The sequence below is a fragment of the Hordeum vulgare genome, chromosome 2H (genome assembly GCF_904849725.1).
Source record: "Hordeum vulgare subsp. vulgare chromosome 2H, MorexV3_pseudomolecules_assembly, whole genome shotgun sequence".
Classification (NCBI taxonomy): Eukaryota; Viridiplantae; Streptophyta; class Magnoliopsida; order Poales; family Poaceae; genus Hordeum; species Hordeum vulgare.
This window is the reverse complement of record NC_058519.1, coordinates 455,767,334-455,794,326: the sequence shown is the minus strand read 5'-3', so window position 1 is coordinate 455,794,326 and position 26,993 is coordinate 455,767,334. Positions and strand designations below refer to the sequence as shown.

Here is a 26,993-nt window from a genome sequence, read left to right as displayed (position 1 = left end):
CATGATATCCTGCGGAAAGCTTCACCCGGGCTCAAAGAGACGGACGGATATTTTCAAGACCCAAGGCTTACCTGCACAGCCACAAGTCATTATGGGCTCTGGCTTGGTTGGACAACGCGGCGACTCTGGACAGGCGGTGCTAGCAGATGTATAAGAACGGTAGGATTGGATGGGCACCGACAGGGATTCAGAGGGACCCGTTGAAAGACCATGTTTTGATCATCCGGTCTTCAAACACCCTGAAGTGCGAGGACATACACGAAGGCGATCAAATCTTGTGGGGAACGTGTGCAAAACTCTGCAGAGTACTCAAACCTAATCGATTAGCCGTGTCCACGGTCATGGACAACTTGAGCCAAAGGAGCTGAAGTTATCTGGATTTCTCAACACCATTAAATATATTTGATGAGGGTAATTATTGAAAACTCGGGTACGAGAACTGGTTGGCGGAACCATCTCGTTAACAACTAACAATGTAGTAACATTTTGCTTTTAGCCCTCTCTTGATGTAGGAGAAAACTTGCTTTTCGCTAAAAAATTATAGCCCCACCTACCATATATGCATATAGTATAGATGATTACTTTTCACCCCTCTCTTATGTGACTTGCCGGCATATTCAATATGCTGACCTACACGGCTGCAACGTCTTATGTTGCAGATATTTTTCTTCGACGAGTAAGAGTACAATTCACGGTTACGGTCTACACTCAACTTGCCGTTGGTGTTTATTGGGACTCCACTCCCTTGACTGCTTCCGCTGAGATATTTAAGGTATATATCAGTTTTATGCTATTTACATGTGATTGCACTTTGATATATACATTGATGTACTGTGTGTGCCAGCATACTGACCCAGGGATGGCACAGAAACAGAGAGGCTTGACTCGTCTTGAGTCGGGTAGCTACAGAGATGGTATCAGAGCACATGTTGACTATAGGACGTGACCCCTAGAAACTGGAAATTCCTTACGAAAGGATCTCTCAAAAAATTTATTTTCAACAACACCTTTTACTTCTCATCTCTTCTGATTTCATCAAATGTTCTCTCTCACCTCAAATAGTTATACAATCTCCTTACCCCTTCGACCTCATGAAGAATCAACTGAGTCCCACTTCAAAGTAAAGAGGATTCACCACGCGTTTGAAGAATTGAAGCTACACCAATTGAAGACTCTCAAGACCCGAAGAATTCGAAGACCCTGAAGCGTTCGAATATTTATATGACCATTAGAAGTCCAAACCCTTTTATGTACCCATGTTAGATACGAGGATTTGTGTGCCGTCATTGGTGTGTGTTTTCCGACGGCCACAACTAAAACCTATTCTCAAAAATATTGTTTGTATTGTGTGTATCTCCCTCTCTTACCCGTCTCATCCCCAAAACCTCAACCCTATCAGATGGAGTATGAAGCTGGACTTGTAGTCTCTGGACCAATGACCCAGCTGGAAGCTGAAATATGGATTCAGAACATGGAGAACCACTTCGGGAGCAACTTGATCTCAAGGAAGTACATAGTGGAACACGCTCTTCAGTACTTTACACAAAGTGCTGCTATCTGGTGGAAAATGCACCATGCCATACAAGGATTTAGTGGAGCAGAAAGTTGGGAAGAATTCAAGAAGACTCTGTTAAGATCCCGACTTATTCAGAAGTGCTATGACAATCCAAAGGAGAAGACTTGTGCATGCAAGATCTGTGGAGAAATAGGACACACCCAGGAAGAACACAAGGATGGATGCACTCAGTGTGAAAAAAATCACCCAGCTGAGGAGTGCCCAAGTAGTCAGGTGACTTGTTTTCTTTGTGAAGGAACCACCCACTACACAGCTCAGTGTCACATTTACCCCAAGGTGCAACAAGTTGTCAAGCAGCAGAAAGATGCAGTGAAGGAAACCCTCAAGAAGAAGATTCTAGAAGAACCTGTGATGATTGTAAATATAGAAGACCCTGATGGACAAGGTCTGACCAGATTTTTCTCCAATGCATGCTACTCATGTGGAGAAGAAGGACATTATTCACAGGACTGCACGAAGAGAAGCCAAGAGTATCTGGGAAACTTCCCGACGGAACAAGTGGAGTTTGATCCACTTGAAATAGAAGAACTGGCCAAAATAAAGGAGTCCGGAAAGAAGAAAAAGTACCCTCGGAAGAGCCAAATCTCTGCAGATATAGACCTGAGTCATGTCAGATGTTACAAGTGTATGGAATTTGGCCACCACAAATACATGTGCTCAGGAAGGAAGCCGAAAATCCAAGGAGCAAAAGCAAAAGCTAAGAAGCCTCGAGACTTGTCAGAACTCATTTGCTTTCGTTGCAAGGAAGCAGGACATTTTGCCAGCGATTGTCCACAAAGGAAGAAAACTAGAATGGAGTAGTTAAGTTTTGACCATGGCAATAAGTGTAATCCAAAGCACTCTTGTTTTTCATGAGATCATGGAGTGAAATTTTTGTAACAGAAGTCCGTGAGATTGTAATTACATCATGAATAAATGGAATTTATTGTCTCATGATTGCCTATGTTGAACTGTATGCGTTGTTTCTCTACGAGCAAAGATCTCTGAACATTATGAAGATATGAGATAATATGGTCTATGCAGGCATGAGTATAATTCATTTAAGTGTGGTAGTAATCGGTAAACCCCACAGGATCCACTTAGTAGGAATGTACCATGATTTCAAGGAGCACCTTGGAAAGTTCCAGTGGAACTAAAGTACCTCCAAGAGAGACAGATGAATAAATTTGGCAGAAATGCTTGACCATACCGAACAATGTGGATGGGAGCATTTGTAATAAATTACTTTTTAGTTGGACTTTTGAAGAAAGCAAGGATGTAATAAAGGATTGATTATGAAATGAATATGATTTATGGAAGAAGCTATGATGGATCAGAACACGTTTTCTTAGGAGCATACGAAAACCCGAGAGTTGTGAAGATACGATAGATGTTTCGTTCAGCTTGCAGAACCAATGGATTATCCGAACTTCGTTCGTGGACAAGAGAAATTCTGCAAACGCTTGTGAGGATGCCCAAGTGTTAGAATGCGAGATTCGCTAAACCTTATAAAGAGAAATGATTTTGGTGCGGAATGGATTGATCACCATGACGACTTACTCTTATCATTTATCTTGCTATTCGGAATGGTAAATCTGAGAGACTTACCCATAGTGAGAGACGACGTTCTTTCAAGCTTTTGTTTAAGCCTTAGAATGGTATGATGAAAGCCCCATGTACATGGCACATGTTGTCACACGTAGGAAATTTTACGGTGAGAATGAAACCAAGACCCCTCTCTCTGCATGACAGCCACAAATGGTAGACCACCATGAGAATCATCGATAGGTTATTTAGAATTGATCACGAGACTGTCAGTTAAGAAGACCCAGTAACGGAAGAAGCTTGAATCAACGGAAGAACCCTCGTTTTGATGGAGACGTTATGAATATAAAGGAAGATATGAATACTGTGAGAAGTCAGATGCCAAACCCCCAGAGGATTGTTAAAATCTTAAGGGACCAGTACCTCTCATTTTAAGTGTGGTAGCATCCCGCTTTGCCGGAGGTTGGATTTGTTCGAAGACCCCAAACCCTAACCTTTCTTTCTAGCCTCTTCGAATCTCGAGGACGAGATTCATTTTAAGTGTGGTAGTTTGTGACATCCCAAAATTTCAAATTTTGGAATGTTAATAATATTATTAGAATGATTGTTTGTTGGTGGCCTGAGTGATTGAAACTTGTGTGAAATTTGAAACTTTTCGAAACTTTTGAATGAGAGGGAATAAAATGACTTTCCCATCTCCGGTGAATTCAAATTCAAACTTTGAAAATCAAAGAGAGAAGATGATATGACTTCTTCAACTATAAATAATTTGAACGGAGATATTTGCATTTGAATTCTTTTGCATTTCCGTTCGTTTTCTTCGTGCAGGAAATGCCGGGAAATACATTCTAGAGAGGAGGAACATGACCCTCAAACCCACGGGCATTTTGAAAGTTATTTGAACCCTAAAACTTAGAGGGTCATTTGAAAATTATTTGCAAAAGAAAATAAATCTTTTAGGCAATTTTGTGAAAATAATTTTTTCTGAAGTTTTTATTTTTGCCGTGGAAAAATGCCCATCATTTATATTTTATTTTTCTGATAATTTTAGTATATAAAAACTCTTTATTCCGAATTGATTTGATTTCCTTTTTATCGTTTTAGTTTCCTAGTTTTAAAAATAGGAAAGGAATCCCTTTTATTAGGAAAAACCTGTTGGCCCATTAAGCACTTTCCTTTCACTGGCCCAAGAAGACATCTTCTTCCTCCTCTCTCCCTCACGTGACAGAACCTTCCATCCATGGAGAGAAGAATCCCCACCTCCGGGATTCGCGAAGCTCTTCCCTTCCCAGCGCCTCCCGTTGCCTCTATAAGAACCCCCTGCACCTCCTCGTTCCATTCCCGTTGGAAACTTCCCCTCTCCTCGCCTCCAACTCGCGCCCCACCTCGCCGGAGTCGTCACCGGAAACTCGCCAGAGGAGCTCCCCACCGTCGGCCCCCTGCACCCTCCCCTCCCTGCCGAGCCCCCCTGGCACCTCTGCACCCCGCCACCCCTTCGCCCCCCCCCTCCACCGCCGCCCCACCCCACCCCTCCACCTCGCTGCTCCTCCCATAGCCAGCAGTTCCTCCACCTCGCCCCCCTGCAGCCCCCCTCCACCTCGCCTCCCTCCCCTCCCAGGAGCGCCCCACCCCTTCGCCCCCCCTCCGCCGAATCCCCTCCCCACCGGCGACCCCACCCCACCAGAACTCCACCACCTCGGCCACCATTGCAGCACGGGAGCCCCAGCCACGGTAAGGCCCCTCCCTCCTTTCTTTTTTTTACTTGTTTTGTTTTTTTAGTTTTAGCCCTTAGATCTATTTCCAACGGTGTAGATTAGGAGGTACTTATCCCTTCGGTCTTTTAGATAAAACCGATCGGTTTTTCTTTCACTTAAGTTTAGCCGAAGCGAATTAGTTAAATAGCGGCCGTTTGTTTGTTATCCCCGCAGCACTCACCCCCTTAGTCAATTAGAAAATGCCACGTGGACCCTGTCCACAAATCAGTTTTTTCCCTTTTTCTATTTTAATTCCAAAATAGAGAAAGTTTCAATGTTCTTCTGATCATAACTTCTGATCCCAAAGTCCAATGATAGTGATTTTTTTCCAGTAGCAAAAAAATTTCCTGTAGTTTTTAAAAACATATAATTTGTCTATTCCAGGAGTTTAAAAATAGCTTTTAATTTGATTCCTTTTGGTACTGATCACTAGTGATCTTATTTATCAGTGGTAAAAATTTCAGATTTGTTTGAGTATTTTAGACCACTGTTTCTTGTGAAACAATTTCTGTTTCACCTCCTTTTGGATTTCGGCTAATTCCATTTCTATTTTTGTTTTAAAATAATTTCTTTATTATTTCAGAAAGATTATGTTTTGTTTCTGTTAGTTAAACAGTAGTTTTGCAACAAGTTTTCATTTTGTTTTTATTTGTTTTCATGAAATCAATTCTCGTTCCTTAGTAACTTGCAATTGGTTTCTTCAATGTTTCAAATCCCGTTTGGAAATACTTTCAAATAGATTTGTGAAAAATACTTTATTTTATCTTAGTTAAACTTATATCTTAGTTCCTTGTTATTTTTTTCTGTTAGACAAAAACTATTTAGTGTTTGACGTGGTAGAAGACTCCCTAGTCTTATTTGAAGTTTCTTTCGGATTCCTATTCGCTCTCTCTTTTGTTTTGATTGCTAGAATGATTGCTAGTATGAGTGCTTATGTGAATGATATGTTTGTTATATAGATTTCATCGGAGAGTGACGAGTAGTCTATCAAGTTATTTCTCGAGAAATCCTTCTTCGTCAACATCACCAGGCAAGTCACTTTGATCATACTATCACCTATGTTTTATCCATCGTAGTTCTACCATCCTATGCCCAAATTGCATGCTGCTTAGGTACTTGGAAATTTTAGTATAGATTGTAGTATCATGTGGTAGGCACCCAACAACCCCGTTACTTGGCCCGGGACGACAAATTTCATATTGCTATGCTTGAGTAGACGGGATTTCGGTTGAGTGCATAACACGAGTGATGCAAGGTTGATTAAATAATCCAGACCGGTTAAGACAAGATTTTCAAGACCTCGGACGCAATGCAACTCTGGGTGAAGGATGGTTGATCGGCTCCCTGGAGAACCCAGTGGATGACCCGGGATGCTGGAGAGGCCATGACATCCTGCGGAAAGCTTCACCCAGGCTCAAAGAGACGGACGGATATTTTCAAGACCCAAGGCTTACCTACACAGCCACAAGTCATTATGGGCTCTGGCTTGGTTGGACAACGCGGCGACTCTGGACAGGCGGTGCTAGCAGATGTATAAGAACGGTAGGATTGGATGGGCACCGACAGGGATTCAGAGGGACCCGTTGAAAGACCATGTTTTGATCATCCGGTCTTCAAACACCCTGAAGTGCGAGGACATACACGGAGGCGATCAAATCTTGTGGGGAACGTGTGCAAAACTCTGCAGAGTACTCAAACCTAATCGATTAGCCGTGTCCACGGTCATGGACAACTTGAGCCAAAGGAACTGAAGTTATCTGGATTTCTCAACACCATTAAATATATTTGATGAGGGTAATTATTGACAACTCGGGTACGAGAACTGGTTGGCGGAACCATCTCGTTAACAACCAACAATGTAGTAACATTTTGCTTTTAGCCCTCTCTTGATGTAGGAGAAAACTTGCTTTTCGCTAAAAACTTATAGCCCCACCTGCCATATATGCATATAGTATAGATGATTACTTTTCACCCCTCTCTTATGTGACTTGCCGGCATATTCAATATGCTGACCTACACGGCTGCAACGTCTTATGTTGCAGATATTTTTCTTCGACGAGTAAGAGCACGATTCAGGGTTACGGTCTACACTCAACTTGCCGTTGGTGTTTATTGGGACTCCACTCCCTTGACTGCTTCCGCTGAGATATTTAAGGTATATATCAGTTTTACGCTATTTACATGTGATTGCACTTTGATATATACATTGATGTACTGTGTGTGCCAGCATACTGATCCAGGGATGGCACAGAAACACAGAGGCTTGACTCGTCTTGAGTCGGGTCGCTACATCTGTTAAAGAGCCATATTACTTTGTCTTTGCCTGTAGATTCCAGCGTAGTCTAATGCACGAGCACTCTTATTATTGTTCACATCATTCGCTCGTGCAAGTGAAAGGCAATAATGACGATATATGATGAAGTGACTGAGCCTGGAAAAGCTGGTATGAACTCGATCTATTTTGTTTTTGTAAATATGACTAGCTCATCATTCCTAGTTCAGCTTTGTTGTGAGAGAAACATGTTTGCAATGACAACTTAGAGATCATAGTTGCTGATGCCATGCTTACTTAGCTAGGAGCATATAATGGTTTGTCTTGGATGCCAACATGAATGTTGAGATGACTATGATGTAGTATGATAGGATGGTATCCTCCTTTGAATGATTGAAGTGGCTTGACTTGGCGCATGTACACGCATGTAATTGTAACAAAATCAACACAACCTCTATGATATTCATGTTCATGGTCATTTATGTCCTACTCATGCTTGCACTCAATGTTAGTTAATCTCAATGCATTTTGATGACTGTTGTCGCTCTCTAGTTGGTCGCTTCCCAATCTTTTGCTAGCCTTCACTTGTACTAAGCGGGAATACTGCTTGTGCATCCACTTCCATAAAACCAAAGTTGTTCCATATGAGTCCACCATACCTACCTATATGAGGTATCTACCTGCCGTTCCAAGTAAATTTGCATGTGCCACTCTCTAAACCTTCAAGAAATAATCTGTTTTGCATGCCCGAACTGCTCATGTGGTGACAGGGGGCTATCCGTATCTTCCATGCTAGGCGTGTTATCCTCGATATGTGTTTATTCATTATCATTCACGAGAAAGGGGCCGGTAATTGGAATACCCAGTTCCATGCTCAAATCGAAAAGATAATTGCAAACAAAACTCCCCCTGGATTGATGTTGGTATGGACGGCACCCGAGTATTCGGCTAGTCGTGGACTGTGATTGATCGGTGGTGGGGGAGTCAAAACTTTACTTTTCTGCTTGGGAACCACCTATAGCATGTGTAGCGTGGAACATGGTGAGAACTCTTAGTCATTGCGTTGACAATGAAAGCATGCCACCCAAAATTATTATCTCTGTTTTCAAAGCTTGAGCTCTGGCACCTGTGCAAATCAATGTTTCCCTCTGTGAAGGGCCTGTCTATTTATGTTCCTGTTGAGTCATCCTCCTCTTATAAAAGCAAAAATTAGAGAGCACCTCTGTCATTTTTATGCTTTGCTTTTAACTGTGATTGAGTATGACTGTGACTGGATCTTCTTTGCCATGAATTACAATGTTTAGTCAGCCCTTGGTCTTTGAAGGTGTTGTGCATTTATGTTTTGTGGTCTCAGAAAGAGCTAGCGAGATACCATACGTTCGTACTGCTTCATGTTGTTTTGATTGAAGTGTTGACGTTTGAGACTTATTATTATTTGCTCGCTAGTTGATTATGCCATTGATATGAGTTTACCGTGAGACCTAGATGTCATTTTCTTATGTGGTTTGCTTGTGATCTTGCTGAAATTCTGGTTATGAGTTAGACATAGTTGCAACAACAAGATCAAACAGAGTTCGTAAAAGTTTTTCATTTGTCTCTTTCAGTTTGTCAACTGAATTGCTTGAGGACAAGCAAGGCTTTAAGCTTGGGGGAGTTTATACGACTCCATCGTATCTACTTTTCCGAACTCTTTTGCCCTTGTCTTGGACTCTAATTTGCGTGATTTTAATGGAAGTAACCCGGGCTAACGCTGTTTTCAGCAGAATTTCCATGGTGTTGTTTTTGCGCATAAATAAAAGTTCTCGGAATGACCTGAAAATTTACGGAGAATTTTTGTGGAATATATAAAAAATACCGGCGCAAGAATCAGCGGAGGAAGTGAACCGTGGAACCCACAAGCCCGCCAGCCCCCCCCCCCCCCGAGCCGCGCCTGGCAGGCTTTGGGGCCCACAACGCTCCACCGCCTCCAAATCCAGCTCTATTTAGTCTGTTTCGTCTGGAAAAAAATCAAGGAGAAGATTTCATCGCGTTTTACGATACGGAGGCGCCGCCACCTCTTGTTCTTCATCTGGAGGGCAGATCTGGAGTCCCTTCTAGGCTCCGGAGAGGGGAGATCGTCGCCATCGTCATCACGAACCTTCCTTCATCGCCAATTCCATGATGCTCTTCACCGTTCCTTAGTAATCTCATCGTAGGCTTGCTGGACGATGATGGGTTGGATGAGATCTATCATGTAATCGAGTTAGTTTTGACGGGGATTGATCCCTGGTATCCACTATGTTCTAAGATTGATGTTGCAACTACTTTGCCATGCTTAATGCTTGTCACTAGGGCCCGAGCACCATGATTTCAGATCTGAACCTATTATGTTGTCGCAAATATATATGTGTTCTTGATCCTATCTTGCAAGTTGTAGTCACCTACTATGTGTTATGACCCGACAACCCCGGAGTGACAATAGCCGGAACCACTCCCGGAGATGACCATAGTAAGAGGAGTTCATGTATTCACCAAGTGTTAGTGCCTTGGTCCGATTCTTTTTTAAAAGGAGAACCTTAATATCCCGTAGTTTCCATTAGGACCCCGCTGCCACGGGAGGGATGGACAATAGATGTCATGCAAGTTCTTTTCCCTAAGCACGTATGACTACATACGGAATACATGCCTACATTAGATTGACGAACTGGAGCTAGTTACATATCTCTCCGTGTTATAACTATTGGAGATGAATAGCATCCGACATAATCATCCATCACCGATCCAATGCCTACGAGTTTTTCCTACTGGTCCTTGCTACGTTACTTTGCTGCTATTGCTGTCACTTGTGCTACTGTTACTCTGTTGCTACTGTTTTTACTTTGCTGCTACTGGTTACTGTTGCTACTGTTGCTATCATACTACCTTGCTACTGATACTTTGTTGCAGATACTAAATCTTTCACGTGTGGTTGAATTGACAACTCAACTGCTAATACTTGAGAATATTCTTTGGCTTCCCCTTGAGTCGAATCAATAAATTTGGGTTGAATACTCTACCCTCGAAAACTGTTGCGATCCCCTATACTTGTGGGTTATCACTAGCCAACCCTTGTACTAAGCGGGAATACTGCTTGTGCATCCATACCCTGAAACCTCAACCTTCCCAAGAGTCCACCATACCTTCCCTATAGGTGGTGTTTCACCCCCACTCCTAAAGTATATTACTCATGTGCTATCTTTAAACCTTCAAATATTACTCCCTGTTTTGTGCCTCTGCTTTAGCTCATGAGGAAGTAGTAGGTAATTCATGATCTTCTCATACTGGACAAGTTTTATCCTGGGTTTGCATGTGATCTGCGAACCCCTAAAACCAGAAGGGACTCGCATGAGCGCGCCCAGCTCGTAAAACATAATAACAACAAATAAAACCTCTTTCATGCTTTGTTAATCAGAAATCAGAAAATTTAGGTAGTGATAAACAAAGGAGACTAAGGGGATGTGATTGTCCCCACTTTGGGAGCCGTTCCCCAATACTTGTCCAGCATGAGAAGTATTGGGCTATCTACTAGCATTCGTTGACAAATTATGCACCTCTCAAAAGCTTGTTTTACATCTTGTTGATTCTAAAATCTCTAAAAGCTCTAGCACATGAGTTTTCCCTACTTCCCTCTGCGAATGGTCAATCTTTTAGTTTTATGTTGAGTCAGTAAAACCTACTTCTTTCTATCCTAAAAAGAGCAAACACCTTATGTTGACAAAGATGCATGCATTTATATTGAGAATTGAGAATTTCCATATCACACCTTTGTTGATATTATCATTAAGATAAGTTGTTTGTTAAAGCCTAGCTAAAGCAATCATCTTCCTTTGTGTTAGCATTTTCACTTCTTGACTAATAACATGTTCTTTCAAAAAACTTCAATTAATCTCATCAAAATATAAGAGGAAGAGCAAAAGTTGAAAGTTATTAATTGTTCTTTGACCAAGGACATGTTTTCCATGGTTTAATGAGTTTTCTTAGCTCTACTTTTGATTGTAATTGATATTACTCTTTCATAAGGGACTTATGAGTTGAGATTGCTATGGAGGATGGTTGAGTTTAGTACAGAAATTATGACGCTTCTTGTCCGTGTTCTTATTTATCGACACTTCACTCTCTAAACTTGTGGACAGGTTTACCGAGCTCACTGTTCGCTTGGGGACAAGCGAGGTCTAAGCTTGGGGGAGTTGATACGTCCAAAATGCATTACTATTTTGTATCATAATTTGTCTTTATTCATTGATATATTTCACATTATGATAATGTACTTATAGTGTTTTGGCATATTTTGCACAGTTTATAACTTTCCGGTGCTGAAACAGCAAACGCATGATTCAACAGAGAAAATAGCATGAAGAGTTGCAATATCAGAACATCTCCAACTGAGCTGAAATTTTGAGGGAAGAAGTTTCTGAACAGATCATGAAGACTGGACAAAGGAGGGCCGGAGGGGGGCCATAGGTCACCCAGGAGACCTACTCGCGCGGCCCCCCTAGGCCGTGCCCAGAGGCCGCCTAGGTGGTGGGTGCCGCCTTTGGAGCTCTCCTTTGGCCTATATCATCCTCTTGACCTAAAAGTTACGGGGACACAAGAGTTTTCGCAGTTCTGCTGCCGCTTCGCGGCTGAAACCTACAGAGAAGAAAAGACCTTTTCGGCGGGCAGATTCGCCGGGGAGAACTCCTCCCAGAAGGGGAGATCGTCCTCATCGTCATCACCATCGTCACGGGCATCATCGAAATATTCATAACCATCATCACCATCACCAGCACCGTCTCCATCTTCATCCCATCTACTTCACCATTGCAATTGCAGTTGTACCTTGCTATTCATCCCCTCTACTCTACCGGTGTTGATTACTCTTTTGTGGTGAACGCTATTGAGTTTTTTTGGAGAATTATTGTTATGACCATATTGTTAATCATATTTTCATCACCTCTGATCATGGTCTCTTTAATGTCTTGTGAGTAGTTCCTTTAGTTCTTGAGGACATGGGAAAAGTCTAGATGCTAGTAGTCATATGATGTTGAAGTGATATGTGTTGATTGGTATTTAAGTTATGGTGTTATTCTTCTAGTGGTGTTATGTGAACGTAGACTACATAACACTTCGCCTTTTTAAGGACCTAGGGGAATGCATCATGTAAAAAGAATGCTTATGGTGGGTTGCCCGAGTGACAGAAACCTGAACCCCAGTTCGCATACTTTTGCATGAGGGAGTATTGGATCCTAAAGCTTATTGCTATGGTTAGGCTTAGCCTTAATTTCTCTCTTGTATTTGCGGATGCTTGCAAGAGGGATTAATCATAAGAGTGTACTTGTCTTAGCCTAGACGGTGCACTAGTAAAGATCCACCCACATAACACTTATCAATACAAAACATAGTACTAGACGGAATATGGCGAAAGCACTTGACTATCTCTCATGTGTGTCCTCAAGAATGCCTTAGTCTTTATAAGTTTAGTCCATCGGCTTATCCTTTGTGTTCAAAAGGATTGGGCCACTTGCTGTACATCGACATCATTTACTTTACTTGCATTTATTTCCTTGTTGCTTATACTAGAAAACCCATAAAAAGTTACCTTTCAGTACTTGCAGTTATTCCTTGCTCCTCGTTGGATTCGACACTCTTACTTATCGAAAAGGCTACGATAGATCCCCTACACTTGTGGGTCATCATCTGCGTATTCTCCGTCATGTCCGACCTCTTCTCTGTCAGGTCCTGCCTCTTTTGCGCCATGTACGGTGCCATTTTTGATGCCCTCTTCTTCGGGCCCATTTTCGATCATCTCTTCATCTAGGCCCATGTCGTTATTGCCTTCCCCGTCAATGTCCTCATCATCATCGTCTTCACTTATCCATCGAGTATGGCCATCCATGAAACCAGGCATTAGCAGGTGTGCCTTGAATTTGCCAGCCTTAAAGGGGTCGAGTCATACTTCATATTTGCATTTACAACACAGACATAAAACCTCGTTTCGTCTGTTTTCATACATGTCGTCCACCGCGGATTGCCAGTATCTTTGCACCTTCCTTCCATTGATCTTCATGATGGCGTGCATGATGTAAAATAACTATAATTAACCACGTACACCTGCAAGCAACAAATTCATACACAATTTTGACATAACCTTCTCTAAACATAGGACATGTCGAGTTGCCCGAAATTCGCTAAAACGGAAATGAATCGATACTTTGGCAAAACATAGGCAACACATGTCACACACATTTCAACAAATACAATATATTGGCAACTCACACATGCACACACACAATCACATAGCTCGGTCCTATCATGCGCACGCACAAACACAAACACATATTTCCATTCTTGCATGTTATCTCTTCTTTTTCCTCACCTATATGTCGGGAGATATCAAGCCCGATACAAAGATACATAGCTCTAAGTAGGGAGAGAGAGAACATGCTAGCTAGTGGGGGCTAAAATATTAAAGAGAGGCGAGGTTGGGTCATTAATTAATGAAGGTGGGGGTGGAGGGCAAAGAAAGAGATGACAGGGGGGTGGAGGGCATTAATGGAGGTGATGGAGGGACAAAGAAGAGAGTGGATGAAGCATTTAAGGAAGAAGAAGAGGAGAGGTGGGAAAGAAGGAAGAGAGAATAAGACGAGGTGGGGAAAAGGTGATGGAGGGGCAAATAAGAGAGTGGGAGGAGGGGAAGCATTGAAGGAAGAATAAAAGGAGGTGGGGAAGAAGGAAGGATGAAGAAGAAGAGGTGGGGAAAAGGTGACAGATATGTGACTGGCGACCATATCAGTAGCGCTTGTTTGTACAAGAGCGCTACTAGTATATAAACTAGAAGTAGCACCGCATGCTGACACGTGTTGTTTTTAAGTGGGACTCGCCATCATAATCGTAGGAATTTAGAAGTAGCGCTATTTGTCAGAAACACGCTACTGATTATTAGGTTAGCAGTAGCACTTCAACAGGGCACACGCTACTCGTAAGTAGGACCTGCAAACTTAACGGTAGAAATATATTTGTAGTGTCTATCGTGGGAAACGCGCTACACATATGCCATTAGCTGTAGCGCTTGTTTTTATGGAGCATTGCTAATTTTTGTTGAACCTCGGGTACCCTTTGGCCCACTTAGCAGTAGCGTTCTTATGAACGACAAGCGCTACTGCTAAATTTTATGAGTAGCGCTTTTTTCCTACGCGCTAGTGATACTTAGTTGTAGGGCTTGGCCCGTAACAGGTGCTATTAGTAAGATTCTGCCTATTGCTTTTTCCCAATAGTGTTCACGGTATGTAAATTACCATGTTATTTAGATAAAATTTATCGAAGGTATTTTTTAGAAAACCTTTTTCTCCTGGTACAAAAGTTTGTAAAGATACAAAGTTTCTGTTATAAAAATAACAACAAAATCATTTGGTTGTCTAGTTCTTGCTGTTTGGTTATCTAATTCCAACTCCACCGCGCGATCCCAAACAAGCGTCTGTTTTGCCTGGATTATGTCCGTTTGGGTAGGGAGATGGGGTCGTGTCCGCCCCTGTCCTAGGATGCGCTGGCCGTGCACCCAGCGCGCAGCCGCATCCATTTTCCCTATCTTGTCCGCCTCCAAATGAATAACGCTTCAAATAACAGCGGCCTAGTTCATGCCAGTGGCCCTAGTTCACGTCGGCAACATAGCCAGCGGCCTACACGTCCTCTCCGGCAACAAAGCCAGTGGCCGGCAACAAGGCAGCCTCCAAAATGAATAGTTTTGTTCGCCGGCAACACAACCAGCAGGCGGCAACACAGCCAGCCTCTAAAATGAATCTGTTTCTCGCCGGCACACAACCAGCGGTCCAGTGGGCGGCACCCATGCGAGCCTCCAAAAAAGAACGACCACGTTCGATCGGACGACCTAGTTCAGGCCGTCGGTGTCGAACATCTCCTTCTGCCTGGCCTCAAACCAGCTCCTCGTCTTCTTGCTCATCTTGGTCAAGTCCAGGCTCATGATCGCAAGGGCCACATCCTTCGCTTTGGTTGCGGCATTGGCAGCCTCGATGTCGAGCTGCCTCTTCCTGGCCTCGATATTAGCGGCCTCGATGTCGAGCTGCCTTTGCCGGGACGCCTCCTCCAGGTCGATCTTCCTCTTCTTGGCCGCCTCCTCCATCTCAAGCTTCTTCCTTTGAAGCTCCAGCTGTTGCTTCATTTGATCGTCCTTGCTTTGTTGCTTCTTCTCGTCCCTCATGTCCTTTTGAGACATCATGCCATGAAAAGTCTCATGCAAGGCCTGGATGCGGCATCACGTATGTCGTCCACCTTGGAGTTGGTCTTGCCCCTCGGCCTCTTCAATGCCTCGCCATCTCCACCTCCGGTGAACTTGGGCGTCTTCTTGCCTCTCTTCCTTTGAAGTTCACGGTATTGATCCTTGAACTTAGGGAAATTGTTGATGATCGTCCAACAATGCGTAAGAGTGAATGGCTTGTCATTGTGCCGGGCCTTGAATGCTTCCAAAGATTGAAATGCCTACACCACATGATCAACAAAATTTGGACATGCAAACATATACAAGGCCGAAGCAAGGAAAGGACTAGGATGAGGAGAGCATACCATGTCCCCAACGCCGAGACCACTCGCGGGCCGTGCTTCAACGCTCTCCAATGCGGCGCAATACTTGTTGCACTCTTGTTGGATGAACAACCACCTCTTTTGAATCAAGGTAATGCCACGGTCGTTTGTGATTTGATAGGGCTCAAACATCTTCCTTTCATGGAAAGTTTTGTGGACTCTCATCCAAAAAACTAGTCCCTTTTGTTGCGCACCCATCCTCGGATCTTGGCTGATCTCCATCAAACAATTTCAAATCAGCTTGTCCTCATCTTGGGTGTATGAACCCATGCGAATGCTCTTCTTCCTCTTTTGTGCTTCCGCTCTTTGGGAGAGCTCGTCGATGAGCAATGGCTCACCACTAATATCAATGTCATTGCCTTCGTCTTCATCACCATCACCTTCGCCATAGATGTCATCGTCTTCATGCCCGAGTCACCATGGTCGTAATCAGCACGGCCATCGGCCTCTTCATCGGCAACGAACTGGGCGCGGCCATCCTGACTTTGGGTCTCCACGGGATCGTAGGCAGGGACATGCCCGCCGTTGTAGATCACATCCTCCATTAACTGGGTGCAGTAGGGGTCATCGACCGGTGCCATTGGTGTTGGAATTTCGTCGAACAAGATGCCGGGGGACTGTTGGAATTATGCCCTAGAGGCAATGATAAATAAGTTATTATTATAATTCCTGTATCAAGATAATCGTTTATTATCCATGCTATAATTGTATTGAATGAAGACTTAGATACATGTGTGGATACATAGACAAAACATTGTCCCTAGCAAGCCTCTAGTTGGCTAGCCAGTTGATCAAGGATAGTCAGGGTCTTCTGACTATGTACAAGGTGTTGTTGCTTGATAACTGGATCACATCATTGGGAGAATCATCTGATGGACTAGACCCAAACTAATAAACGTAGCATGTTGATCGTGTCATTTTGTTGCTACTGTTTTCTGCGTGTCAAGTATTTATTCCTATGACCATGAGATCATATAACTCACTGACACCGGAGGAATACTTTGTGTGTATCAAACGTCACAACGTAACTGGGTGGCTATAAAGATGCTCTACAGGTATCTCCGAAGGTGTCCGTTGAGTTAGTGTGGATCAAGACTGGGATTTGTCACTCCGTATGACGGAGACGTGTCTCGGGGCCAACTCGGTAATACAACATCACACACAAGCCTTGCAAGCAATGTGACTTAGTGTAAGTTGCGGGATCTTGTATTACGGAACAATTAAAGAGACTTGCCGGTAAACGAGATTGAAATAGGTATCCGGATACTGACGATCGAATCTCGGGCAAGTAACATACCGAAGGGAAAAGGGAATGACATACGGGATTATATGAATCCTTGAAACTGAGGTTCAAACGATAAGATCTTCATAGAATATGTAGGATCCAATATGGGCATCCAGGTCCCGCTAATGGATATTGACTGAGGAGTCCCTCGGGTCATGTCTACATAGTTCTTGACCCCGCGGGGTCTGCACACTTAAGGTTCGACGTTGTTTTATGCGTATTTGAGTTATATGGTTGGTTACCGAATGTTCTTCGGAGTCCCGGATGAAATCAGGGACGTCACGAGGGTTTCCGGAATGGTCCGAAGACGAAGATTGATATATAGGATGACCTCATTTGATTACCGGAAGGTTTTCGGAATTATCGGGAATGTACCGGGAATGACGAATGGGTTCCGGATGTTCACCGGGGGGGGGGGGGGGGCAGCCCACCCCGGGGAAGCCCATAGGCCTTAGGGGTGCCGCACCAGCCCTTAGTGGGCTGGTGGGCAAGCCCAGAGAGGCCCCTGCATAGGGAGATAAGAAAATCAAAGAGAAAGAAAAAAGGTGAAGTGGAAAGGAAGGGAAGGACTCCACCTTCCAATCCTGGTTGGACTAGGATTGGAGGAGGACTCCTCCTCACCCCTTCGGCCGAACCCCTTGGGGCTCCTTGAGCCCCAAGGCAAGGCCCCTCCCCTCCCACCTATATATACGGAGGTTTTAGGGCTGATTTGAGACAACTTTTCCACAGCAGCCCGACCACATACCTCCACGGTTTTTCCTCTAGATAGCGTTTCTACGGAGCTCGGGCGGAGCCCTGCTGAGATTAGATCACCACCAACCTCCGAAGCATTGTCACGCTGCCGGAGAACTCATATACCTCTCCGTCTCTCTTGTTGGATCAAGAAGGCCGAGATCATCGTCGAGCTGTATGTGTGCTGAACGCGGAGGTGCCGTCCGTTCGGCACTAGATCGGAGCGGATCGTGGGAAGGATCGCGGGACGGTTCGTGGGACGGTTCGCGGGGCGGATCGAGGGATGTGAGGACGTTCCACTACATCAACCGCATTTATTAACGCTTCTGTTGTGCGATCTACAAGGGTACGTAGATCTGAAATCCCCCTCGTAGATGGACATCACCATGATAGGTCTTCGTGCGCGTAGGAAATTTTTTGTTTCCCATGCTACGTTCCCCATCAGTGGCATCATGAGCTAGGTTCATGCATAGATGTCTTCTTGAGTAGAATACAAAAGTTTTTGTGGGCGGTGATGTGCGATTTTCTGCCCTCCTTAGTCTTTTCTTGATTCCGCGGTATTGTTGGATCGAAGCGGCTCGGACCGACATTACTCGTACGCTTACGAGAGACTGGTTTCATCACTACGAGCAACTCCGTTGCTCAAAGATGACTGGCGAGTGTCGGTTTCTCCAAGTTTAGTTGAATCGGATTTGACCGAGGAGGTCCTTGGATGAGGTTAAATAGCAATTCATATATCTCCGTTGTGGTGTTTGCGTAAGTAAGATGCGATCCTACTAGATACCCTTGGTCACCACGTAAAACATGCAACAACAATTAGAGGACGTCTAACTTGTTTTGCAGGGTATGCTTGTGATGTGATATGGCCAACGATGTGATGTGATATATTGGATGTATGAGATGATCATGTTGTAATAGTTAATATCGACTTGCACGTCAATGGCATGGCAACCGGCAGGAGCCATAGGGTTGTCTTTAAACTAACGTTTGTGCTTGCAGATGCGTTTACTATTTTGCTAGGATGTAGCTTTAGTAGTAATAGCATGAGTAGCACGACAACCCCGATGGCGACACGTTGATGGAGATCATGGTGTCGCGCCGGTGACAAAGAAGATCGTGCCGGTGCTTTGGTGATGGAGATCAAGAAGCACGTGATGATGGCCATATCATGTCACTTATGAATTGCATGCGATGTTAATCCTTTATTGCACCTTATTTTGCTTAGAACAACGGTAGCATTATGAGGTGATCTCCCACTAAAATTTCAAGACGAAATTGTGTTCTCCCCGACTGTGCACCGTTGCTACAGTTTGTCGTTTCGAGACACCACGTGATGATCGGGTGTGATAGACTCAACGTTCACATACAACGGGTGCAAAACAGTTGCACACGCAGAACACTCACACGCAGAACACTCGGGTTAAGCTTGACGAGCCTAGCATGTGCAAACATGGCCTCGGAACACATGAGACAAAAAGGTCGATCATGAATCATCTAGTTGATATGATTAGCATAGGGATGCTTACCGCTGAAACTATCGTCAACTCACGTGATGATCGGACTTGAGCTAGTGGAATTGGATCATGAACCACTCAAATGACTAGAGAGATGTACTTTTTGAGTGGGACTTTAGCAAGTAATTTGATTAAGTTAAACTCTAATTATCTTGAACATAGTGTAAGTCCACTTTGAATATATTTGTGTTGTAGATCATGGCTCACGCGACATTCACCCTGAATTTTAATATGTTCCTAGAGAAAGCTAAGTTGAAAGATGATGGAAGCAACTTTGTAGACTGGGCTCGTAATCCTAAGTTGCTCCTGCAAGCTAGGAAGAAGGATTATGTCACTAATGCTGTGCTAGGAGATGAACCACCCGCTACGGCTGACCAAGATGTTAAGAACGCTTGGTTGACATGTAAGGAGGACTACTCAGTAGTTCAATGTGCGGCCTTGTATGGCTTAGAGCCGGGAATTCAACGTCGCTTTGAGTGTCATGGAGCATATGAGATGTTCCAGGAGTTGAAGTTTATCTTTCAGAAGAATGCCCGGATCGAGAGGTATGAGACCTCCGATAAATTCTATGCTTGCAACATGGAGGAGAATTCGTCTGTCAGTGAACATGTACTCAAAATGTATGGATACTCAAACCGTCTAGCTGAGCTGGGGATTGAACCCCTATAAGAAGCTATCACCGACAGAATTCTTCAATCACTGCCGCCAAGCTATAAGGGCTTTGTGTTGAACTACAACATGCAAGGGATGAACAAGTCACCCGGCGAGTTGTTCGCGATGCTGAAAGTCGCAGAGTCAGAACTCCGTAAAGAGCATCAAGTGTTGATGGTGAATAAGACCACTAGTTTCAAGAGAAATGGCAAAGGAAAGAAGGGTGATTCAAAGAAGAGCGGCAAGCCTGTTACCAATCCGACGAAGAAACCAAAGCTGGTCCTAAGCCTGAAACGGAGTGCTATTATTGCAAGGGTATGGGTCACTGGAAGCGCAACTCCCCCAAGTATCTGGCTGATAAGATGGCGGCCAAAGAAAAATCAGGTATATTTGATATACATGTTATTGATGTGTACTTAACCAGCTCTCATAGTAGTTCCTGGATATTCGATACCAGTTATGTTGCTCATATTTGCAACTCGAAATAGGAACTGCGGAATAAGCGAAGGTTGGCAAAGGATGAAGTGACGATGTGCGTGGGAAATGGTTCCAAGGTTGATGCAATCACCGTCGGCATAGTTTCACTTCATTTACCATCAAGATTAGTTATGAACTTAAATAATTGTTATTTAGTGCCTGCGTTGAGCATGAACATTATATCTGGATCTTGTTTATTGCGAGACGGTTACTCGTTTAAGTCAGAGAATAATGGTTGTTCTATTTCTATGATTAATATTTTTTATGGTCATGCACCCAATGTGAGAGGATTGTTCATATTGAATCTTGATAGTGATAATACACATATACATAACATTGAGACCAAAAGAGTTAGAGTTAACAATGATAGCGCCATGTTTTTGCGGCACTGCCGCTTGGGTCATATTGGTGTAAAGCGCATGAAGAAACTCCATACCGATGGACTTTTGGAGTCACTTGACTTTGATTCACTTGACACGTGCGAACCATGCCTCATGGGCAAGATGACTAAAACTCCGTTCTCCGGAACAATGGAGCGTGCAAGTGACTTGTTGGAAATCATACATACCGATGGGTGTGGTCCGATGAGCGTGGAGGCACGCGGCGGATATCCTTATTTTCTCACCTTCACTGACGATTTGAGTAGATATGGTTATGTCTACTTGATGAAGCACAAGTCTGAAACATTTGAAAAGTTCAAGCAATTTCAGAGTGAAGTTGAAAATCATCGTAACAAGAAGATCAAATTCCTATGGTCTGATCGTGGGGGTGAATATCTGAGTTTCGAGTTTGGTGCTCACTTAAGACAATGTGGAATTGTTTCACAGTTGACACCGCTTGGAACACCACAGCGTAATGGTGTGTCCGAACATCGTAATCATACTTTATTAGAGATGGTGCGATCTATGATGTCTCTTACCGATTTGCCGTTATCGTTTTGGGGTTATGCATTAGAAACAACTGCATTCACTTTAAATAGGGCACCATCAAAATCCGTTGAGACGACACCATACGAACTGTGGTATGGCAAAAGACCAAAGTTGTCGTTTCTTCAAGTTTGGGGATGTGATGCTTATGTCAAAAAGCTTCAGCCTGAAAAGCTAGAACCCAAAGCGGAAAAATGCATCTTCATAGGTTACCCAAAAGAGACAGTTGGGTATACCTTCTATCTCAAATCCGAGGGCAAAGTGTTTGTTGCTAAGAACGGAGCTTTTCTCAAGAAGGAGTTTCTCTCGAGAGAATTGAGTGGGAGGAAGATAGAACTTGATGAGGTTGTCGAACCTCTCATCCCCCTAGATGGTGGCGCAGGGCAAGGGGAAACCCGTGTCCTTGCAACGCCGGTTGAGGAGGAAGTTAATGATGATGATCATGACACTCCAGATCAAGTTCCTATCGGACCTCACAGGTCGACGAGACCGCGTACTACTCCAGAGTGGTATGGTAATCCCGTCTTATCAATTATGTTGTTAGACAACAATGAGCCTACGAATTATGAAGAAGCAATGGTGGGCCCGGATTCCAACAAATGGCTGGAGGCCATGAAGTCCGAGATAGGATCCATGTATGAAAACAAAGTGTGGACTTTGAAAGTACTACCTGAGGGCCGAAAGGCTATTCAGAACAAATGGATCTTTAAGAAGAAGACGGACGTTGACGATAATGTGACCGTTTATAAAGCTCGACTTGTGGCAACGTGTTTTTCACAACTTCAAGAAGTTGACTACGATGAAACGTTCTCACCAGTAGCGATTCTTAAGTCCGTCAGAATCATGTTAGCAATAGCTGCATTTTTAGATTATGAAATCTGGCAGATGGATGTCAAAACGGCGTTCCTTAACGGTTTCCTTAAGGAAGAGTTATATATGATGCAACCCGGAGGTTTTGTCGATCCTAAAAATGATAACAAAGTGTGCAAGCTCCAGCGATCCATTTATGGGCTGGTGCAAGCATCTCGGAGTTGGAATAAACGCTTTGATGAGGTGATCAAAGCATTTGGGTTTATACAAGTGGTTGGAGAATCTTGTATTTACAAGAAAGTGAGTGGGAGCTCTGTGGCGTTTCTAATATTATATGTGGATGACATATTGCTGGTTGGAAACAACATGGAGTTTTTGGAGAGCATAAAGTATTACTTGAATAAAAGTTTCTCTATGAAGGACCTAGGAGAAGCTGCTTACATGCTAGGCATTAAGATCTATAGGGATAGATCAAAACGCCTGATAGGACTTTCACAAAGTACATACCTTGATAAAGTTTTGAAGAGGTTCAAAATGGAACAGTCCAAGAAGGGGTTCTTGGCAGTTTTACAAGGTATGAGATTGAGTAAGACTCAGTGCCCAACAACTGATAAAGATAGAGAGCATATGAGCACCGTCCCCTATGCTTCAGCCATAGGTTCTATCATGTATGCAATGTTGTGCACTAGACCGGACGTTAGCATGGCCATAAGTGGATTACTGGACGGCGGTCAAGAATATCCTGAAGTACCTGAAAAGGACTAAGGAGATGTTTCTCGTGTATGGAGGTTACGTCGATGCAAGCTTTGACACAGATCCGGACGACTCTAAGTCGCAGACCGGATACGTATTTATTCTTAATAGGGGTGCGGTAAGCTGGTCCAGTTCCAAGCAAAGCGTTGTAGCTGATTCTACATGTGAAGCGGAATACATGGCTGCCTCGGAGGCGGCTAAGGAGGGTGTCTGGATGAAGCAGCTCATGACGGATCTTGGAGTGGTGCCAAGCGCACTGAATCCAATAACCTTGTTCTGTGACAACACGGGTGCCATTGCCTTAGCAAAGGAACCACGGTTTCACAAGAAGACCAGACACATCAAATGACGCTTCAACCTCATCCGCGACTACGTTGAAGGGGAGGACGTAAATATATGCAAACTGCACATGGATCTGAATGTAGCAGAACCGCTGACTAAACCTCTTCCACGGGCAAAGCATGATCAACACCAGAACTGTATGAGTGTTAGATTTATTACAATGTAATTCGCATGGTGATGTGAGGGCTAGATTATTGACTCTAGTCGAAGTGGGAGACTGTTGGAATTATGCCCTAGAGGCAATGATAAATAAGTTATTATTATAATTCCTGTATCAAGATAATCGTTTATTATACATGCTATAATTGTATTGAATGAAGACTTAGATACATGTGTGGATACATAGACAAAATAATGTCCCTAGCAAGCCTCAGGTTGGTTAGCCAGTTGATCAAGGATAGTCAGGGTCTTCGGACTATGTATAAGGTGTTGTTGCTTGATAACTGGATCACATCATTGGGAGAATCATGTGATGGACTAGACCCAAACAAATAGACGTAGCATGTTGATCGTGTCATTTTGTTGCTACTGTTTTCTGCGTGTCAAGTATTTATTCCTATGACCATGAGATCATATAACTCACTGACACCGGAGGAATACTTTATGTGTATCAAACGTCACAACGTAACTGGGTGGCTATAAAGATGCTCTACAGGTATCTCCGAAGGTGTCCGTTGAGTTAGTATGGATCAAGACTGGGATTTGTCACTCAGTATGACGGAGAGGTATCTCGCGGCCCACTCAGTAATACAACATCACACACAAGCCTTGCAAGCAATGTGACTTAGTCTAAGTTGCAGGATCTTGTATTACGGAACGAGTAAATAGACTTGCCGGTAAACGAGATTGAAATAGGTATGCGGATACTGACGATCGAATCTTGGGCAAGTAACATACCGAGGGACAAAGGGAATGACATACGGGATTAATGAATCCTTGGCACTGAGGTTCAAATGATAAGATCTTCGTAGAATATGTAGGATCCAATATGGGCATCCAGGTCCCGCTATTTTATATTGACCGAGGAGTCCCTCGGGTCATGTCTGCATAGTTCTCGAACCCGCAAGGTCTGCACACTTAAGGTTCGACGTTGTTTTATGCATATTTGAGTTATATGGTTGGTTACCGAATGTTGTTCGGAGTCCCGGATGAGATCAGGGACGTCACTACGGTTTCCGAAATGGTCCGGAGACGAAGATTGATATATAGGATGACCTCATTTGATTACCGGAAGGTTTTCGGAATTACCGGGAATGTACCACGAATGACGAATGGGTTCCGGATGTTCACCAGGGGTGGGGGGGCAGCCCACCCCGAGGAAGCCCATAGGCCTTAGGGGTGCCGCACCAGCCCTTAGTGGGCTGGTGGGCAAGCCCACAGAGGCCCCTGTGCAGGGAGATAAGAAAATCAAAGATAAAAAAAAAGGGGAAGTGCGAAGGAAGGGAAGGACTCCACCTCCCCCCCTTCGGCCGAACCCCTTGGGGCTCCTTGAGCCCCAAGGCAAGGCCCCTCCCCTCCAACCTATATATATGGAGGTTTTAGGGCTGATTTGAGACAATTTTTCCACGGCAGCTCGACCACATACCTCCACGGATTTTCCTCTAGATCGCGTTTCTGCGGAGCTCGGGCGGAGCCCTGCTGAGATTAGATCACCACCAACCTCCGGAGCGCCGTCACGCTGCCGGAGAACTCATCTACCTCTCCGTCTCTCTTGCTAGATGAAGAAGGCCGAGATCATCGTCGAGTTGTACGTGTGCTGAACGCGGAGGTGCCGTCCGTTCGGCACTAGATCGGAGCGGATCGTGGGACGGATCGCGGGACGGTTCGTGGGACGGTTCGCGGGGCGGATCGACGGACGTGAGGACGTTCCACTACATCAACCGCGTTTATTAACGCTTCTGCTGTGCGATCTACAAGGGTACGTAGATCTGAAATCCCCCTCGTAGATGGACATCACCATGATAGGTCTTCGTGCGCGTAGGATTTTTTCCCATGCGACGTTCCCCAACAGGGACGGCATGGTGCTTGCAAACGGCAGACGTGCTTGCTTTCTTTGCATCTCGACGGACGGCCGGCCGCCACTGTTGGGCCCAGGTGTGACTTTGAGGTCGATGCAGGCCGAGGGGTGTGGGGTGGAAGGCGTGATCGCGCTCACGTCCGACGACCCTAAGAAACGGGTGTGGGCATCGTGCCTTGGCGGGGGGAAGCCGGGCGACATAAGCGTGGTCCGCAATGTTGGCGACTGGCAGTGCAGAGACCGGGCGACCGACGAGCCTGTGCTCGCCGGTCCGACGACCGCTGCAGAGAAACCGGCCGGACGACAAATGCCAAGCATGAGGAGGGCGCTCGCTTTGTTGATGATGGCCTCCTTCTCCTCGACCTCGGCCTTTCGCCGCGCGGCCTCCGTTGCATCGCGCTCGGCAGCGAACTTGCGCGCGGTGGCGTTGTCCTTCACGACCGCCCTCCGGTTCCTTCTCTTCGCCGATTCCGCGTCCAACTTGGCGATCTCCTCCGGCGTGCACTCCGCTCGCGACTTCCTTGGCGCCTTGGCCTTCTTCTTCTTGACCATTCCGGGCTGGTTGATGGCCGGACCGCCGGAATTCGGATGGGTGTCGGCCATGGATGGGGAAGAGAGAAGGGGACGGCGGGACGTGGGAGGATTTGGGGGGAAATGACGCCAAAGGGGGCGGGGGTGGGTTTTACTTTGTGCCACCGACAGGCGGGCCAGGGGCGGACAAGCGCGCGCGTCCCGCCCGTCCGCGTGATGTCCGTTTTCACCCAAAATCGAATCAAAGTTGGACCGGGGATGGGTCAAAAACGGACAAAAGTTCGTTTGCTCCCGCGCGCTCCGCCGTCTGTTTCGTCCGTTTTACTCCAAACGGACGCGCGCGGACATGATGGGGTCGCGCGGTGGAGTTAGCCTGAGGAAACCCGTATGATGGACAACCTTGTATACTACTCCCTCCGTTCCTAAATATAAGTCTTTTAAGCGATTTCACTAAGTGTCTATATACGGAGCGAAATGATTGAATCTATACTCTAAAGTATGTCTATATATGTAGCGACCGACTCAAAATGAGTCAAGCCTCTGTGTTTCTGTGCCATCCCTGGATCAGTATGCTGGCACACACAGTACATCAATGTATATATCAAAGTGCAATCACATGTAAATAGCGTAAAACTGATATATACCTTAACTATTTCAGCGGAAGCAGTCAAGGGAGTGGAGTCCCAATAAACACCAACGGCAAGTTGAGTGTAGACCGTAACCCTGAATCGTACTCTTACTCGTCGAAGAAAAATATCTGCAACATAAGACGTTGCAGCCATGTAGGTCAGCATATTGAATATGCCGGCAAGTCACATAAGAGAGGGGTGAAAAGTAATCTTCTATACTATATGCGTATATAGCGGGTGGGGCTATCAGTTTTTAGCGAAAAACAAGTTTTCTCCTACATCAAGAGAGGGCTAAAAGCAAAATGTTACTGCATTGTTGGTTGTTAACGAGATGGTTCCACCAACCAATTCTCGTACCCATGTTGTCAATAATACCCACATCAATATTATTATTTGTGTTGAGAATTTCAGATAAATTCAGTTCCTTTGGCTCAAGTTGTCCATGACCATGGACACGGCTAATCGATTAGGTTTGAGTACTCTACAGAGTTTTGCACACGTTCCCCACAAGATTTGATCGCCTCCGTGTATGTCCTCGCACTTCAGGATGTTTGAAGACCGGATGATCAAAACATGGTCTTTCAACGGGTCCCTCTGAATCCCTGTCG

The 26,993-nt window shown here is 44.7% G+C and overlaps 1 pseudogene; it reads right to left on the bottom strand.

The window, feature by feature from the left end:
- Positions 1–15,008: 15,008 nt before the first annotated feature.
- LOC123431386 lies at positions 15,009–25,967 on the bottom strand (annotated as a pseudogene).
- Between the last annotated feature and the right edge of the window lie 1,026 nt (positions 25,968–26,993).